This window comes from Cryptotermes secundus, unplaced genomic scaffold (assembly GCF_002891405.2).
Source record: "Cryptotermes secundus unplaced genomic scaffold, Csec_1.0 scaffold1415, whole genome shotgun sequence".
In the NCBI taxonomy this organism is placed as follows: domain Eukaryota; kingdom Metazoa; phylum Arthropoda; class Insecta; order Blattodea; family Kalotermitidae; genus Cryptotermes; species Cryptotermes secundus.
In genome coordinates this window covers 607,870-626,362 of record NW_019744143.1, presented here as the reverse complement: position 1 = coordinate 626,362, position 18,493 = coordinate 607,870, and the positions used below count along the sequence as shown (strand labels likewise).

Sequence of the window (18,493 nt, the reverse complement as noted above, 5' to 3'; positions counted from 1 at the left end):
TTATAATCCTTAGCGTAGAGCGCTTTCAGCGACTCCGAGTGATAAGGTTGCTTGTATGTCACTATCGCCATCTCATTTCCTTTATGCCAAATAGAATCAATTAGATTGTGGATCTTAGAATGTAATACTTCACCTCCTGCCTGAATAAGTTCTGCCGGAATTTGAACACTACCTGGCGATTTATACCGTTTCCATTTTGCAATAGCACTTTCAAACTCAAAAGGGCTAGGATCAGGTACTAACGACTCAGCTGTATGGATTTCTGTCTGCCTAACAGCACTGACCCTATGTACATTCAATAACTGAGAGAAGTAGTTCCTCCACCTATTCAAAATGTTGTGGGAATCTGCAAGCAGATCACCATTCTCATCCTTCACTAAGTAACTGCTAGGTTGGTAACCCCTCTTAAAGTCATTTATTCCTCTATACAGGTCTCTTATATTCTTGTTTTCACTGTTCATTTTAAGCTCATCAAGTTTGTCTTTCAGATATTCCCTCTTTTTGTTCCTGAAATGCCTACTGGTTTCACGTCTTATATTGTTCAGATTATCCCCATTTAACTCTCTTGGATCCTGTACCCATTGCAATTTGGCTTGTTTTCTTTGATCTAATAATTCTGAGCATCCTTCATCGAACCATGGCTTATGCTTCTTCGGTTCATAATAACCTAGACTCTCTTTGGCAGACATTTTTATATTCTCTCTAATAGTTTCCCAAGCTTTATTAAGATCCACCTCAGTTTCCAAGTGTTCCAAAGCCGTGAACCTATTTGAGATTTCAACACAATACAGCTCTTTACCCTCTACCTCATTTAATTTCTTGAGATTGAACCTCTCCATATGAACTCTGTGCACTGTTTGTTTGCTCACTGTCAGTCTTTCCCTAACCTTTGCCACCACCAGGTAGTGGTCAATATCACAATCTGCTGCCCTGAATGATCGGACATCAAGTATGCTTGAGTGCCGTCTCCTATCTATCAAAATATGGTCTATCTGATTGTGTATCTTCCCATCAGGAGATGTCCAAGTAAATTTATGGATGTTATGATGTGGGAACATTGTACATTTGACAGTAAGACTTTTTGATTTTGCAAAGTTTACTACTCTAACTTCATTATCACTACTAATTTCATGCAAACTCTCTTGCCAGATCGTTGGTTTGAAAATGTCTTCCCTCCCTACTTTGGCATTGAAATCTCCTAACAAAATTTTCATAGGGTACTTCGGGAATTTATTAAATACATGTTCTAGTTCTTCATAGAATCTAACCTTTATGTCATCGATTTTATCTTCTGTTGGGGCGTGAACATTCATAACAATGATATCACACCAGTGACCTTTTAGTATTACATATGGTATCCTATCACTAACGAACTCTACCCTCTTAACTGCTGACATGATTCTCTTTATGTACGAAAAAACCTGTACCTAATTCATGATTTTCATTCCCCTTTCCATAGAAAAATGTATAGTCTCCTGCTGGTGCGATGCCACCTCCATCCCATCTGACCTCCTGTACTCCCGCTAAATCTAACTTATATTTTAAGATTTCTTTTGCCACTGCCCTGAGCGAATCTGCCCTGTACAAACTTCGAACATTTCAAGTGCCAAATCTCAAATCCATTTTCTTTAGCTTAGGTCGTTTATCCAAGGAATCCGTCCAGGTCCGAGGCTTTGTGTTCATTTTCGTAACATACTTATTTTTTTACGGTGAGGAGTTGTTAACCCCACGCTCAACCCCCAAGCTGAAGGGCCACTCCTTGTCGGCTGTCCGCGACTGCTTATTCAATATATTCACAGAATGCATATAGGATATTGGTGGGAAAGTCAGAAAGAAAGAGACCACTGGGAAGATCAAGGCGTAGGTGGGTGGACAATATTAAAATGTATCTTAGAGAGATAGTATGCGATAGTATGGATTTGATTATCTGGAGAGGGTTCAGTGGATGGACCTTTTGAACACGGTAATGAACCTTCGGGTTAAATAAAATGCTGGGAATTTCTTGGGTAGCTGCAGAATTGGCAGATTCTCAAGAAGGCCTTAGCTCCATGAGTGAGTGCGTCAGTGAGTGAGATGAATATCCTTTGCATTGAGTCCTTTTACCCACAAAAACTGCACAACAGAACATAGCAATACCCTCCTCTAGCATGGTCGCCATTTTGACTACTGAAACTAATCTCTGCATCTGTATCTGCCACCTTGAATATTTTTATTTTGAAAAAATAAATACTTATACAGTAAAAAGGCGTGGGCAATGCCCATCCGGCCCTCTGTAGCACATTCTTATAAACATCTAATTCCATCACAGCGGTCTACCCGCGATTTTTTAATATTTATCTTAACTCTAAGAGTATGCTATTAATATTATAATGAATATGACCATTTCTAGGTAACGACTAAGTATATACACACGTCCCGGCGCACACGCAATAATTGGAGCTAAATTCTCTGCGGACCACGTTACAACTAGCTACTAGGTTACACAAAAATTCTAACAGAAAAGCTGTTTGCTATGCGACCGGCGTCATGACATGCACTCTTAATAACAGACGTGTGTTTTCTACGCGGTCCGTGCCGCGGATATATAACGAGTGTCTGTAACGAATGTTCGCAACATTGGACAAGGTGAAGCCAGCCACAGAATGTATAAGAGGCTTAAACTTGGCGGCGGTCAGGCATACGACCGTTCAAGTGAATAGACTGCCGTGGTAGCTAATACTACCAGAAATAGGGCGTAATCTGCTGTACAATGTCTGGATTAACAGAGGCCTTGTATATATTGTATTTAGAAAGTATAAGTGTTAATTCTCTAGGACTCCTTGAACGGGGGATCAGCCCGTCTCAATGCCTCTACCTACACACAGAACACAAACACAGAATAAACGCAAACGCGCAGACGGCCATGCCTTGGGTGGGATTCGAACCCACGATCCCAGAGTTTGAGCGAGCGAAGACAGTTCATGTACTAGACCGCGCGGCCACTGTGATCGGTTGAACTATGGAACTATCGAAACTAAATAGGAGAGAGGACTATCCACACACAGGACACTGCGGCTTGAAAGGACATCATTTTGAGTCGGGATTAACCACCAATCCCACGTATATAAGGTGCTTGAAGAAGGAAAGTTTTTTTATATATCTCCGTTTATTTGTACAATCGGTCCATATTAAGGACTATAAGTACATCTTGTGAAATACTTAATCTAAGGCTTAAATACTAACAAAAGTATACGTAAGGGAGAGTAATGCTGCAGTGAGCATTCTCTAGGAACCCATTTCGAGTGTAACTTTATTACAGTATGTATTGCATTTATGTGAAGCTCGTCGTTAGGTCGGTTGGGTTATGCCTTTTGAGTCTTCTGGGCTCGTCTGCGTCGTTTAATAATGTGGTTGTCAGTTCATTTGGATGTACTGTTATCTTGTCTTTGTATTTACGGCTGATGTTTGTGGTTTCTTCCCGTACTGTGGGTGTGCCTAGGTCGGCATGTAGCAATCTGTTTGGGACGTACGGCGGTGCTTTGACTATGGCGCGAAGCACTTTATTTTGGAATCTCTGCAACATTTCTATGTTGGATGTACTTGCAGTTCCCCATAATGGTGCGCCGTAAGTCCAAATAAGCTTCAGTATTGTCTTGTATACTAGAGGTTTATTTTCGGTAGACAGTTCTGACCTTCTGCCAATTAGCCAGTGCATTTGACTAAATGTAATGTCCAGTTGTTTTCTTTTGGCGAGAATGTGTGCGCGCCAGGTCAATCGCCTGTCCAGGTGAAGGCCTAAGTATCTGATTGATTCCTCTTGTGGTATGCATGTTCTGTTTAATAGTACCGGAGGGCAGGTTCCGTGTCTCAAGGCGAGGGCGATGTGTTTCGGATTTAGTTTCGTTGGCCTCAATTCTCCACCGCTGTAGTCATTCTTCGAATTGGTCTAGGTGTGTTTGCAGTATCCGGGATGCTTCAGTAGGGTTCTCGTGAGACGCTAGTATTGTTGTGTCGTCGGCATAGGTGGCAAGCATTGTTTGTCCGGTTTCTGGAAAGTCAGCCTTATATATATGGAGTATAGCATAAGGCCCAAGGATACTTCCCTGCGGAACTCCGGATAACACAGGGTATAATTCGGTATAGACTTCGTCGTATTTGACTAAAAAAGTTCTGTCGGTAAGATAAGACTTTAATAGAGAATACATTGGATGCGGAAGAACGCACTTAAGTTTGTCTAATAAGCCTATGTGCCCAACTTTATCGAAGGCTTGGCTTATATCACCACATACAGCTGAGCAGTAGCGCCTGTTTTCAAAATCACTATGAACTNTCTCCGAAGTAAAAGCTTCTCAAATAATTTGTTTATTATGGACAGTGTGACCTCTTCTGAAGACAAATTGATGTGTAGATATGAGTTGATGATCGTCGATTTCCGGTACTAATCGTTTGAGCAGGATTTTTTCCAAAACTTTGGAGAGAATCGGTAGGAGACTGATGGGTCTGTACGATGCAACATCTTTTGGATTTTCCCCTGTTTTCAAAGTCATGACTATTTGCGCGCTTTCCATTGACAGGGGAAGTATTCGAGCCGTAAAGTTGCATTGAAGATGTATGTTAGTACTCTGAATCCTTTGTCGGACAATTTTTTAGAATTTTGCCGGTGATGAGGTCATATCCCGGTGCCTTTTTTAAACTAATGCCATGGCGTATGATAGTTTCTACCTCTCTTTGAGTGGTTTTATTTATTGGGAAGGCCATCAGAAACGGAGTCTCAAGCTGTTTGTAAATTTCCTCTTCAGCTGCTGGCAGTCGGGATGGTTAGGTTGGAAAACTGCGTAGTTGTTCGGCAAAAGTCGTAGCCTTTTGCAGATCAGTTCTAGCCCAGGTGTTGTCTCGTTTCCTTATTGGTGGTATATGCAGTTTGGGTTGTTTCATTTTACGGGTAGCCTTCCACAAAGAATAATTCGTGGCTTCGGTTGGGGCTAATCCTCTGAGGTATTCTGGTATTGAGTCATTTTTTATCTTATATGTTAACTTTTTAAGTTCTTTTGCAAGTCTGTTGTACTTTTGTTTATCAGCTTGTAACCACACCATTGAAATCATTCCCCTCCCCCTTTTTTATTTCAGTAGCTGATAGAGTAGACAATAAGAATTATGAAGAAACAAAGGTTTAAGACACAATGTCAGAACAAGGAGTAGGCGATGAGCAGATCTGCTAGTCCTTGCGTCCAAGCATCTGGTGTTATTTTCCAGAAGGGCAGAAATGATACTTCAAGAAATCCCACCGAGTTTCTTTAGAAATTGAGAATTTTACTTACAGCGGCAAGCCACTTTGGGAATTCGAGAAGTGACAGTTTCTACCAGCCGTAAGTGAAAAGTGGGAGTGCCAGGAGATCATTAGCGACCCCTCATAAGTTGCATCGCTGTCACTTTCTCCGTTTGGTCTTTTAGGCCGAAAGTCCCTTAAAAACAATCGGTCATTGGCCGGAACCAAAATTAAGCCAACTCCTCTTATTTGAATTAGCCTATCCGAGAAATTAGGAGGAGAGAATAGGCGGATACAACTCAGTTAGGACCTCTGGCTCGGCAGAGAGTTCACTCTAAGATTTTTTAGTCGTGTATCAACTTTAGAACTTGGCGGAGGCAAACCCCGCATCACACGCGCTAAAAGAAATTTCTAAGTACAAAATTTTGCTCACAACGACTCATATATTGATTTGGCTTAGTCCCTAAATGGACGGTTGTAAGTTGAGATTATCAAGTGCAATTTGTGCAAGTGTAACACCAGCTGCTTGAAAGCCGAATCTACATCAGATTATGTGAATTTGTACAGCCGAGTGCCTTTAAGAAGAGCAATAAAGTGTTGCAGTGGCACAGTGAATTGTGTTGGTTAGAGGTGCTTCACCATCACTTGTCCGAGCCTGACCCGTAGCCGACCTGAGGAGAGACTCATCTCCACTAGCTAGTCAAACCCATCGCCAGGTTTCACCCACTCACGCCTTACCCCCACCCCTTTACAATGAATCGCAAACCGCGTCTAGCTGTTTGCTGGCGCCCATACCATCAGGTCCCATCCTGTAATTCAAACCCCCGGTAATCTCGACGTAAGGAAGAAGCGGTGGAGCCTGATCAAGCCGAAACCAGCCACGGCCTAGCAACTTCAGCAGCGGCAACACCAGGTAGGGCAGTTAAAGGTGGCTACAAACTTGTGGGGATTGAGGCCTCAAAAGAGAAGCCAGTTAAAAGTGACGCCAAACGTGTAGGCGAACTTGACGGGCAGTTAAAAGCTGAAGAAAGAAAGAAACGGACTGATTCTCGGGCTGCAGCACACTTACGATTTAGTCATGTGGGACATCAATCTGTGGATCCGGATGCCCCCCCCCTTCAGCAAGGCACTGTCCTTCCGTTCGAAGTGCGGGATTTTTAAGGGGCTGAACAAAGTGGCGCGCACAGTAGACCACTGATGGTTACGGTGGCTCACACCTTATTCATCCATTGATTACGTTGTTAATTCGTAGCGCGATGGTCTGTGGGGCTTGCAATACCAGGAGGTCGCTAAACCAGCCGACACTCAGCACAGCTCGAATCGATAAATCGACATGGCCTGAAGTTAACACGTAGAGGAAACTGATCGAACGAGTTTCTGGTCTCTACCAGATTGTGAAATATTTGTAATGCACAGTTCCACTTTGCAATAGAACCCCCCCCCCCTTTTCTTAACCAGAGCTTCAGGCCAGAGGACGGGCAGATGCACACGATAGGACCAACTCATGCTGTGCACAGACGGGCCAGTCGAGATCCCACTCAAACACAATATTACTAACACAGTAGAAAAATGTGTCATCCATCAGGCAAGACAAGACATTCAATTAAGCGATACATACTGCAACAACAGCAGCCCGATCTTTGGCGTAATTTTGAACACGCCCACCTAACTCAACCCACGTCACGTTCTCCATCTTGAACAAAGACACACCGCCTATACGAACAAATTGTCCTTGTGCTTAACTAATTAAGCACTACGCCATGAAGGCGTATGGGGAATTCATGTATGGACCCACGTTTTCTCAACCTCGGCACTAGTTTGAGGTGAGAGGTCAGCTTCACGCCCCGGTTGCTTTACCCACGGGGAAGAGCCGCCAGTACCCATTGGATAGGAAGCTGGGTGTGTCCCAGAACAGGTCCGGACGACGTAGAGAAAAGAAAAGTCTAGATCCTACCGGAACTAGAACTCCGACCCCTCGGTCATTCAGCCCGTAGCCAGTAGCTATACCGACTAGACACACCAGTATGAAACATAACACGAAAGGTACAGATTATTTCAGTTGACTACTTTATAACTTTCCGTATTTTCCTTCCGAGGTTTTATGCGTGTGCTCTCCTTCCTCAACTTTTTTGAGCCATGAAACCTCGGTCCACATGGCCCCGCGGTGCTACCTTCCACATGACGTTGCTTATGACATAGAAAGGAAGCCATAGTCTGCGAGGCTCGTAGCTAGTTGGTTGCTTCTTAGTTCAGTTTTAACATGCCGCCGTGTCACCCTATAAGTAGAGTGCGGGCACGACATTAGAAAATTTTTCTTTCTTGTCCACTGAGTCCACTCGGTACGGCGGCCACTATTTGGCCTATTGTACCAGCCCCGGGTGATGATGAAAGTGGAGAAGCCAGTGGAATGAGAATTGACAGGGGACAACGAAGTAATCAGAGAAAACCTGCTCCATTGCCACTTTGTCCACCACAAATCCAACACGACCTGACCTGTGCTCAAACCCGGGACGCCGCGGTGGGAAGCCGGCGACTAACCGCCTGAGCTATAGCACGGCCCTCCTTAAGAAGGTAAGTCCGTTACTTAATTACTTTTATCAATATGTTTCATGGCGTGTGAGCTAAGAACATTTAGAATGTTTTGATTCAAACACGAAAGCAGTATTAGTTGGTTCCTCGCCAAAGGAAGCAAGACATGGAGAAGGGCTGATCAGAATCTGTACTCCGTTCAGAGCGTGCGACAGTTACAGAAGTGTTAAGGGTTCCAGATGCTGCTGAGCAGCAATGGAAACTGGCATTTGCGTGTTCTTCATTTCCCTATTTTCTAAGTACTATCTGCACCTACGTTATCACTAGTCAATACTGTTACGCGTCGTGATCGTTTAACCAGTGGCTCACTGTGCGTCAGAGTGCGCCGTGGTTACACTTCTATTGCTTCGGCGGGAACAGGCTCTCGTGGAAGGGAGCGACTCTTTCGAAATGCAAAAACTTTATAAATTCTGAATGTTTGTTTTCGATTTTAAATCTTTCTAGTTTAGAAACTCTTCTTTAAAGCGAGACATAAAACCGATAAACAAGAATCTAGAACCAATTGCAGCTTCTGAGAAAGTGATATATTTGTCAAGACAGCCCCGCGAGCTACATCATCATCATCATCATCATCATCAGTAATCTGTCAAGACGACAGGTCCACAGTCTCTTTCAAAACAATTCCTCCACTTAATGCGATCTAGAGCTTTCTCCTTCACATGACAGTATCCTCTTCTGTCCCCAAGGTCATCCAGCATCTTCTTACGTCTTCTTCCTCGTCTTCTTGTCACTTCTATCCGCCCATCTATCTTTCCTTCGATAGCTTCTTTTAGAAGGCAGTTTCTGCGTAAAACATGACCAATCCAATTAGCCTTCCGTTTTCTTATTTCATGTAGGATATTCCTCTGCTCACTGACTCTAATTAACACTTCTTCATTTCTCACATAATCGGTCCAACTGATCTTCTCCATTCTTCTCCAACACCACATTTCGAAACTTTCCAGATGTTTCTGATCTACTGCCCTAAGTGTCCATGTTTCAGCCCCATACAGAGCTATGCTCCAAATGTAGCATTTCACTAGTTTCTTCCTCAAATTTAAGTCCAATTTGCTGGTAAAAAGAGTCTTCTTCTTGCTAAATGCAGCTTTTGCCATGGCAATCCTGCATTTAATTTCACAAGTACACCTTCCATCATCTGTTAACAAGCTACCCAAATATTTAAAACATTTCACATTCTCCACTTGTTTTTGGTCTACAGTAACCAAAAAATTTAATAAGCTCATTAATGTCTGTTTTATTTAATATTAAAATATTTTATATTCTACATATAGAGTACATAAAATAATCACTGACTTTTACCTCACTTCTATGTGACTTCCAGTCAATTTTGGAGGAATATAAAACCTAAATTTGGGCTGTAACATGCATTTCTTCTGCTTGCTACTAGGATTCAAGCGGGTCCGACTCCTGTCCGCGACTGCAGTAAGCATGTATGGTTTTCAACAATCCGTTCTGTGGCAAGCGATAACCTTTCGTACTCTGCTTCCGCAAAAGTCTTAATAATTGCATACATTCTGTACATGCCTTTTACATTATACATGGAAGCGTGAGCAGACATTTCTTTTGAAGAAAGCAGTCTTCTGGGATTTGGCACCGTGTATATGTGGTGTTAACCGACGTTTCGGAGGAACGTATCGCCTCCATCTTCAGGGTAGAAGAAAAAGTATAAGAAGACATTTCTTTTGTCTGCGGAACTCGTAATATTAACTTATGAGTGGTCGCAGAGGAATATGACGCTAATTCTCATGCGCGTGTCTGTTAGCTCTCTCTCTAGTTAGTTAGTTAGTTAGTTAGTTAGTTAGTTAGTTATTGGAGATGGTAGGATTCCCCATGCACTTAGACCAGTATTGGTCCATTTTGCTTCCCTGTATGATATTCTACCAGTCTCTATACCCTACCGATAATGGTGCATACCATCAGTCCCGCCGAGCAAGCGAGTTCGGCCTCCACTTGCTTTAGCGGTGTCTATAATGCTTCCCCCATCTATCAGAGGCCTTAGAGACTATTGTTGGGCGGGAAACGTCCTGGAATTTGGCTCAGTGATCTCCTTAGGAGATATGAGGTTCTTTTACGTGCCGTAAAGTTACGACATGGGACCCACGGCTTAAAGTCCCTCCCGGAGGACTTGTTCCCTGAATTTTTCCGCCCTTAAAAATTCGACGACCCCCGCCGGGTATTTGAACCCGCGTACCACGAGTCATGAGGTGGGAACGTTACCTCTAGACTACGGAGGCCGCTTCTCTCTCTCTCTCTAACACACATACACACGTCCTGTGCACTAAAGTTTTTTTTTTTTATATATGAGAAGAGGACGGTACTCAGCTCCTCCGAAATAACGTGCTAAACCGAGATCATCACGTTTCTGCATTATTCTACAAACAGCTGTAGTTTGGGGGAGGGGTGAACCCTTACAGCGTACAAGGGATTCCGCAACGTGTTTCGAAGTTACATTCTTGCTTCTGGCTTCTTTTATTTTTATTTCTTTGAGTGGAGTGAGACTGAGTCCACTTGGCACATCGGCCACTATTTGTCCTACTGTACCAGCCCCGGATGATAGATGAGTATGGAGCAGATGGTGGAATTGAAATTGGCATGGGAAACCGAAGCACTCGGGTAAAACCTGCCCCAGTGCCACTTTGTCCACCTCAAATCCCACATGACATGACCTGGGATTGAACCAGGGACATGGCGGTGGGGAGCCGGTGACTACCCGCCCGAGCTTATGTCACGGAATTTTTCTGGCTTCCTCCACATGCCTGAGTTCACCGTAGCCATGCTGACCAAGCAGCCTAGAAGCAGAGATACTCCATTCAGCCACGACGCGGTTTCTTGATAAATGTAAGGCCAGAAGTAAATGGGAACAAGCGCGCCTACTGCAGCTACTGCTGCCCCCACAAGATGTTTCCTCAGCAACACGACCCCTTCTAATTTCTTTGGATTAATTTGGTCGCAACTATACAAATACAGTAAACCCTCGCTAATCCGAAGTAACTTGGGGTCAGATCGTCCAGATTAACCTATAATCCGGATTAGTGGAGCAAAAAGTCGCCCTAAAAGACAAAAATAACAAACGTAAAACACAAATAAATGGAAATTTTAACGATGAAAATAAAAAATATAACTCTAGAACCTTTATTTTAAAACTATAAAAAGACAATACATTTATTCACCTATAGAAGACCCGAAAGTTGTACTTCTTTTTGAACGTAATAATGCAGATTTGAAGAAACCGTCAAGTTTTGTCGGAACAAACAAGTGACTATCTGCCTTCCTAAATGGCATGTGTCTTGTAAAGTATGTACTCAACTGTGAGCAGCATTTTTCATTTTTCAGTCCGGATTAACTGTAACCGGATTAGCGAGGCTTTACTGTAACTGGATTGCATTTCAATTGGACATATTACCGGCGGTAAATTTGAGGACACGTGAAGAGCCCAGTCTACAGAACCAACGGCAGCCATGCGCCAGTTGGCAGAGTCCCGCTTTCGAAACCAGTCCCCACATTCCTGAGAATGTAACCATTTCGATAGTACACCATTCTCAGTGTGCATTGCGGACGCTTTCAACGGCATTTGCAACAATCTTCGTTATTCAATAACACTTATTGTAGTTCTATACTGAATCTATTGTGCCATTTTTTATTCAGATTGTCACTTTAATTTTACACTAAATTATTCTGGAATTCTTCAGTAGGAGTACTTATTTCAGTCACGTCTTTGTCTTGCGTCCAAAACTTCACAAATTGGCCCCACGTTAACAGTACCTCTCGTTCCTCAAAATAACTTGGCGAATGTCACCTCGAAATTTGGCAGACTTCTGTATTGCCCTGTATGTACAAGTATAACACACCTGTATATAAATTTGTGTACAGATATTAACAATGACAAAGGTATTAAAAAAGCTTGTCCACTGAAACCGGAAGCAACGGTGAACCAGAATTCCACATTCGTCTGTGATCACAACGGCATTTGACGACTCACAGTTTTCATCCTTCCAAGTACACGGAAAGTTACGAGTAGAGGTGATCACCTCACGCGCACCTAACCTGAAATCTGGATAATACCATGGCTCCCATGCTTTCACCTTTTAAGGTCCAGTAGTCACTATATGTACCACCTAATTTAACACATTAAACCACTCTGCATTCTGACCACAGAGTGTATTGGTGTCCTCCGTATGATTCTCACAGCAAACAGCGACCGTTTCCTCAAACAGCATTAACCGGTTGGGTTTTGTAGCGGAGACGTAATGTTTCCTGTGAGGTATGGACTGAATTTTAACGTAAAATTGTGAAGAAAGTCTGTCTTTAAATGGTTAAAAACACACTTAGGATGTTCATAGGAAAACCCATAATCCACAGAACGATCGAACAAGCCATATCAGAGCCAATGAATGGCTGAAGCGTGGAGTCCTGACAGTTGACTATGTTCCTGACAATGTGCCGAGTTTATGTATCTACAGAGGCTGAGCAACTCGGATAACAGCATAAGTAACGGAGATGAAGGGAGTCTCTCACTGACCTTTATTGTGGCAGTTGGCAGCAAGTGTGTCCGCACGCCCCACGATTGGAGTGGGCTACAGCACCTCCTCCAGTAAAGAAAGACTTCATGAACGAATTCCTCGTCACTTGTCACCTCTCATGTCCCACTCTACCACCAAGACTCGCTGAACTGTTGTCCATCCCCAGTCTCCGCGTCCACCGCACACATCACCGCCTGCACCGCGCGACCAGTTACTAATGCGCGCCTTGATCGCTCGCCCGCTGGGGGGATTCCGTTTTAGGGCCTCGCCGCTAGAGCGCAGCCACGACATACGCATTGCCAATCACAATGTCGCAGAAGTGGCCTGGTAGACTTAACGCTATGGCCTAATCGTGACATAAGTTCAACCCTCTGTTAACAGTTAGCAGAGAAACGTTTGTCAGTACCGTACCCCGGAAATCCAGTTTCCGAAACAAAGTGTCAAATAAAACATAATGCTAATATTTTTAAGCATCTTGTTGCATTGAGATTCCACTTATGGTGTACCAAATGTTCCGCCTATAATATAACAATCAATACCACTGTTTCACACTTTAATTCACACAGTGTTATTAAAACTATTACGATATTAAAATATATATACATTATTACAAATGCTACATGTTTCGGCAATATAAGGCCATCTTCAGGCAACATTTAAAACATATATAACTATAAGAATCGTAAGAGAAACTATTGCAAAGCAACACTAATAAAAATTTTAACAAAACAAGTTTTTTAGAACGAAACTAATACTTAAATATGAGAAAATAAGAATAACAACTAACAACGAAGTGGCAAAGAAAACACACACAAACACAAATTATACGCATTAAATATAAAATAAAATTCTTATAGAAAAAGAAAAAAATTAAACGCACAGTTATACCAAGTCCACTTATATAACGCAAACATATGGCAACAAACTTGGAACAACATTGAACAATCTATAAACCAAAAATTACAACAAGAAATGACTGAAGTACATCATAAACAATAACACATAAGACACGAGCTAAACAAAGAGCAAAAAAAAGGGGGTACACAAAAATATAAACTACAATGGATTAGAAAACCACACAAGCATACAGTTCACAAACGAGGAAATACAACTATTAAGTAAAGGGTTAAAATATAACTTACATCACAAACACAAAAACTGGATTGAAATATTCGCTCTCGAAGAACAGCGATAAGCCAATTAGATGTAATTGAACAAAATTATTATAGATATGCAGTTGCAAAAAACCTAAAAAGATTAGTCAAAATAATAACATACGTGTAAATCGAAGAAATAAAGAAGAATGGAAAATAATAGCCAACATAAAAACAAAATGAAAACAAATGAACTCATAAAAACAAAAGCTGTTAATGAGAAAACACCAATAATACTCATATAAGAATACAAACATAAACATTTACAGAAAAAAATAAATTCGTAACGATTAAAAAAATTCAACCCAATAATACAAAAGGGAAATAAAACAAACACTAAAGCAATGTGTAAACATAATACAAGAAGACGTGTGGAAATACACAAACATGAATCCCACTGTCTCAAATATGCATGCAAAAATAAAACTACATAAGCCAAACACACCTATTAGACCTATAATCAACTGGAATAACGCGCCAGCATATGAAGTGGCAGAGAAACCAACGAAACACTATATAATTATTGTACCTAAACCTACCATATGCCGATCACGGTAGCCGAGCGGTCTAAGGCATATACTGTCTTCACTCGCTTGGAAACCGGGATCGTGGGTTCGAATCCCACTCAGGGCATGGATGTTTAGTTTGTGTGTGCGTTTTTCTGTGTTTGTGTGCAGGTAGAGGCCTTGCGAAGAGCTGATCACCCGCCCAAGGAGTCCTACCGAATGTGTAAGATCTAGAAAAACCAAAGTGAACCGAGAAGTTCATGGAGGTAGGCCTAGGCCCACTAGGGCTGTAGTGCTTTGATTATATATATATATATAAACCTACCATATATATTTAACGTACGCAACTCCAGCCACCTTATGACGGAGCTAAAACCGCTGAACTGGATAACAATACAAAATATGCCCTTTTAACATCGAAAATATGTACACAGACACACCAACAGAAGACATCGTAAATATAATTGACACCATATTGGAGAATAACACAGAGATCCAATCTAATATTCGAAATGATATATATTATATTATTATAGTAGTGTATTATACTAGATATGTAGACGACATAGTCATGCTATATAACAAAAGGAAAACAAGTATTGAGAAAACAATAATTTCAACAATATACAACCATCTATAAAAGTGTCTGTCGAGAAAGGAAAACGCGAGAAAATTAATTATAAAGACATTACAATACATCGCAAGAACAAACAATTAGAATTTTCAATATACAGGAAACCTACTCAGATATTATAATACCAAATAGTTCACGCAACCCGTATGAACATAAACTGTCGGGTATCAAATATCTATTAAATATTTTTTTTTTTTGTAATCCATCTCCTCACCAGATCGGACATATACACATAAACGGGCACGCCCGTCAAACAGAGAACAAATTTAAATAATAAAGTGCAATATATGAACGGACCTCCAAGCACAATAACAACCGTCTGTGTACACAACATGTCCGCATAATCACCACCACATACTACTATAACAACTACCTGCTTTGAGAATATATTAAATGTACAGCTCTTAACTGCATTTTAATTATGTAACTAGTTCATTTTAAGACTTTTACTTTCATTGTAATTCTATATTTTATATTATTGTATACTATTTGAAAAAGCTAATACCATCGTGTAATTAGCACGCAATTCAATAGCTAAAAAGTTTTTAAGTGTGTTTACCTGCTAATGGCTTCTTGAAAACCGAAACATTTAGTAAAGTAATACTTGAAACTACATACATATATTATTAATTGTTGTGTTCTGAAGGATTTCAATAAAGAAATCTATTAAATCGATCAAAATCACACAAAATAACAAAGAAATCAAAACAAACGGGAACAAATACTATTAGGAATATACTGTAGAATAATGAATACAACATAAACCTACAAGCGAAACCACTACCACACTCACAAGAACAAAACATTCACAAAAATTAAAAACATAAAAAACGAAGTGGGCCATACTTATACATACTTATATTCCTGTAAGGAAGTAAAAGAAACAACTAAGTTTTTTAAAGACACACAGTTTAAAGTTGTTTTTCGTAAATGAAACACAATCAACAATGTATTAAAATATCACGCATAAACTGATAAATATAATAACAGTGGCATTTATCAGATAAAATGTCTGGATTACCCACTAAAATATACTCGTATTGGTCAGACTGGAAGAACGTTCAACATAAGATATAATGGGCAAATTCGTGGTATCAGAAACAATAATAGTAATTCCGGTTATTGGAAACACAGGACACACATACAGATGGACGTCATAAGAACAGGAAGGAAGGGCAGACATTTAAACACAATAGAAAAATAACATATTTACAAAATAAGAAGAAACAATATACATATGAATGATACAGACATCGAAGTGCATCACTCCATGTGCCAAACAGCGCATGAATGACGAGACGTAGCAGCATATTTAATACCCGAAAAGATACATAAGCGAGAGCAATCACACCAAAAAATCAATACAGTGGACGGAAAGGCACACTTGACACATACAATGAAGAGCACACCAGCGAAATAGATAAAGTACAGAAATACAACACTTAGCTCCACAAGAAATACAATCAAACAAGAGAAGTAGAATTATTTTTATTTATATAGATACGTGTTATATATTACAGAGAAGCAGCCGCACTACAGAAAATATACGAAGAAGAAAATATTAAAAAAAGAAATAAAAGTAATAAAGGGAATGATATTCGATTAGTGCTCAGTGCATTAGAATTCCCCATGTGTGTGTTGCCTGAAGACACCTTTTATGACCGAAAAATGTAGCATTATAATAATGCATATACATTTCAATAGTTTAATATCTTACGCACATAACGACCACTGTGAAGAATATAGTGTGATTCAGTGTTAGTAAGTTTTGCATTGTAGAAGGAACATTTGATAGTTTATAAGTAAAACATAATGCAGTCCTTGTACTGTGCTGGATTTCAGGATATTATACATGGGACTGCGAGGAATACTGCTTGCCGACGTTTCGGAGGAAATTATAACTTCCATCTTCAACGTGTAACAATAAGCAGAGCAAGCAACCAACAAACAGAGATCTTAAGACTACTCTTAGGTCATCTGACTATATAATGGTCTTACAGCTTATGACATTGACGGCGGTTAACAGACTGCACGGTGTCAAAATGCAGGAATCCACAATCGCAGATCTGAAATCACTTTACCAGTTGCTTCGTAAGGTTGCGTTAGGGAAGTACAGCAAAAGTCTCAAAATAAAGTTTTCGAGAATGGACCTTGATTAATATGATTTAACGACGCTATATTATACATAATGTTTACAGCAATGAACGAAAAAGGAAAATGATCGCGAATGCTAAGGTATAGGGGATTTCGAAGAAAATTTGAGAGGTCTATTAAAAGATCACAACAGGTCTCCAATGACTCCATTCAGTCTTTCTAAGCAGGCTTCCACAACTGAGTTCTTTCCAACATGGATTCTAGAATGTTATCGGTACACCAACATCCTCAGCAGGTGTATGTTCAGAAAATATCTGGACACATAGAAATGGATTGACAAAGAACGGACAATTTTGTGGCATTCGGTCCCATTGCTAGGCAAAGACCGCGAAATAAGCAGTTATACAATATACGATGCTAAGTAATAGCTCGGTAAACAACGGCCGTTGCTAGGTAATGGCCGCAACTGATACGCATGCAGCAATAGAAGTGTTGGAAGCGGTGTTCTCTGTGCGGTTCGCACCGAGTCTATATAAGGAGGAGCAGCTGCTTTTATTTTAACTTATGAGAAATTCTTCAGATGGCAGTTAGAAGAGTATGGATTAGTTGTGAGACAGTCGCCTGCCAATGTTAACGTAAACACGGAAGCTGAGGAAGCTGAGGAAGCTGCGGAGTTGGAAACCGTTACCAGGCGACAATCGGTGAATATACAGCAGATTGAGAAAACTTAATGCGTGCTGTAGTGAACTGCAGAATGTGTGAATTAGCGATAGCGCTACAGTTACTTGTAGTTATGTTCTGTAGGTGTTCAATAAATCCAATTACCAATCCAAACCCCTTCTATGGTTACTCATACACCTAACAATATTAAAGAATTATGAGTTTCATGATTCATACAGGTCACACAGGATCGTTAGGAGAGTTCCTACGGTTCCTTGGCGGTGAAGGGTCTTGGAAAGCGACGACAGATCATCAAGAAGATGGAGGAACAGGTTATGATAATGAGATGTGGATTTAAGTTTTGTGGGGTATATTCAATAGAGTGCCTTGGTATTTGCGATTACTACAGAGTTCGTTAATGAGCAGAGAAGTGCTCCGAACATTTGTCGGGAACTCAGTGACTGTGTAGCATCCCTCTTATTTCAACAACTCGAGAGGTATGCACGGGTAAGAGAACCACTGCAAGTGTTATCTGAGGGAACACGAACATGGCGGGCGGTCACTTTGGGCAGCGTCCCTTGCGTCACTGCGTGAGGGTTCAGACGCTCAAAACATCGACGGAACTGGCACAGAGCCGTCGTGTCCAGACTCATGCCAACTTCCAAGGCTAATTTCCCGTGGATTAGCATTTCAAAAGCCAGAAGACAAGGCTCGAAACTTCCGCTGTTGTGTTCTTATGCACCCGGTCTTCTGCACTTTTGTGTTGAGCTTCTCGACAAAAAGCGCACAATATTCCTATAAAGGTAAGGCTCGGACCCTCCATTCAAGAGTTAAAAGTCTCGGAATTCGGTTAGGATACCTGCTATACTAACTGGAACTCTTCGTGGCTTTCCCTTGTCTTTCCAAGAGTATGAAGTAAGCGCCTTGAAACAGGACACTATCACATATTTCCAGTGCTTTTGGTACTCATGATTCATGATCACCTCCCCATCTCATTCGATGCTATAGAACTGTTTCTAAAGAAAACACTCAACAGTTTTCGACATAACTTTTGCATGCAGAAGGGGAGATGAAGACTCGCATAACGCAAT

General features: G+C 41.0%; 1 protein-coding gene across 3 annotated transcripts in view; it reads right to left on the bottom strand.

Annotated features, from left to right (window-relative positions):
- LOC111874598 (voltage-gated potassium channel subunit beta-2) overlaps positions 1 to 18,493 on the bottom strand; it is a 78,965-nt gene that overhangs the window by 39,959 nt on the left and 20,513 nt on the right. Inside the window, exon 1 of one of the 3 annotated variants that reach the window (XM_023870226.2) lies at positions 12,354 to 12,557. The exons of the other annotated variants lie outside the window; for them this stretch is intronic. The gene's annotated coding sequence lies outside the window, so the exon portion shown is untranslated. Of the gene's footprint in view, positions 1 to 12,353; positions 12,558 to 18,493 lie in introns of those variants that run through there. 3 annotated transcript variants of the gene reach the window in all.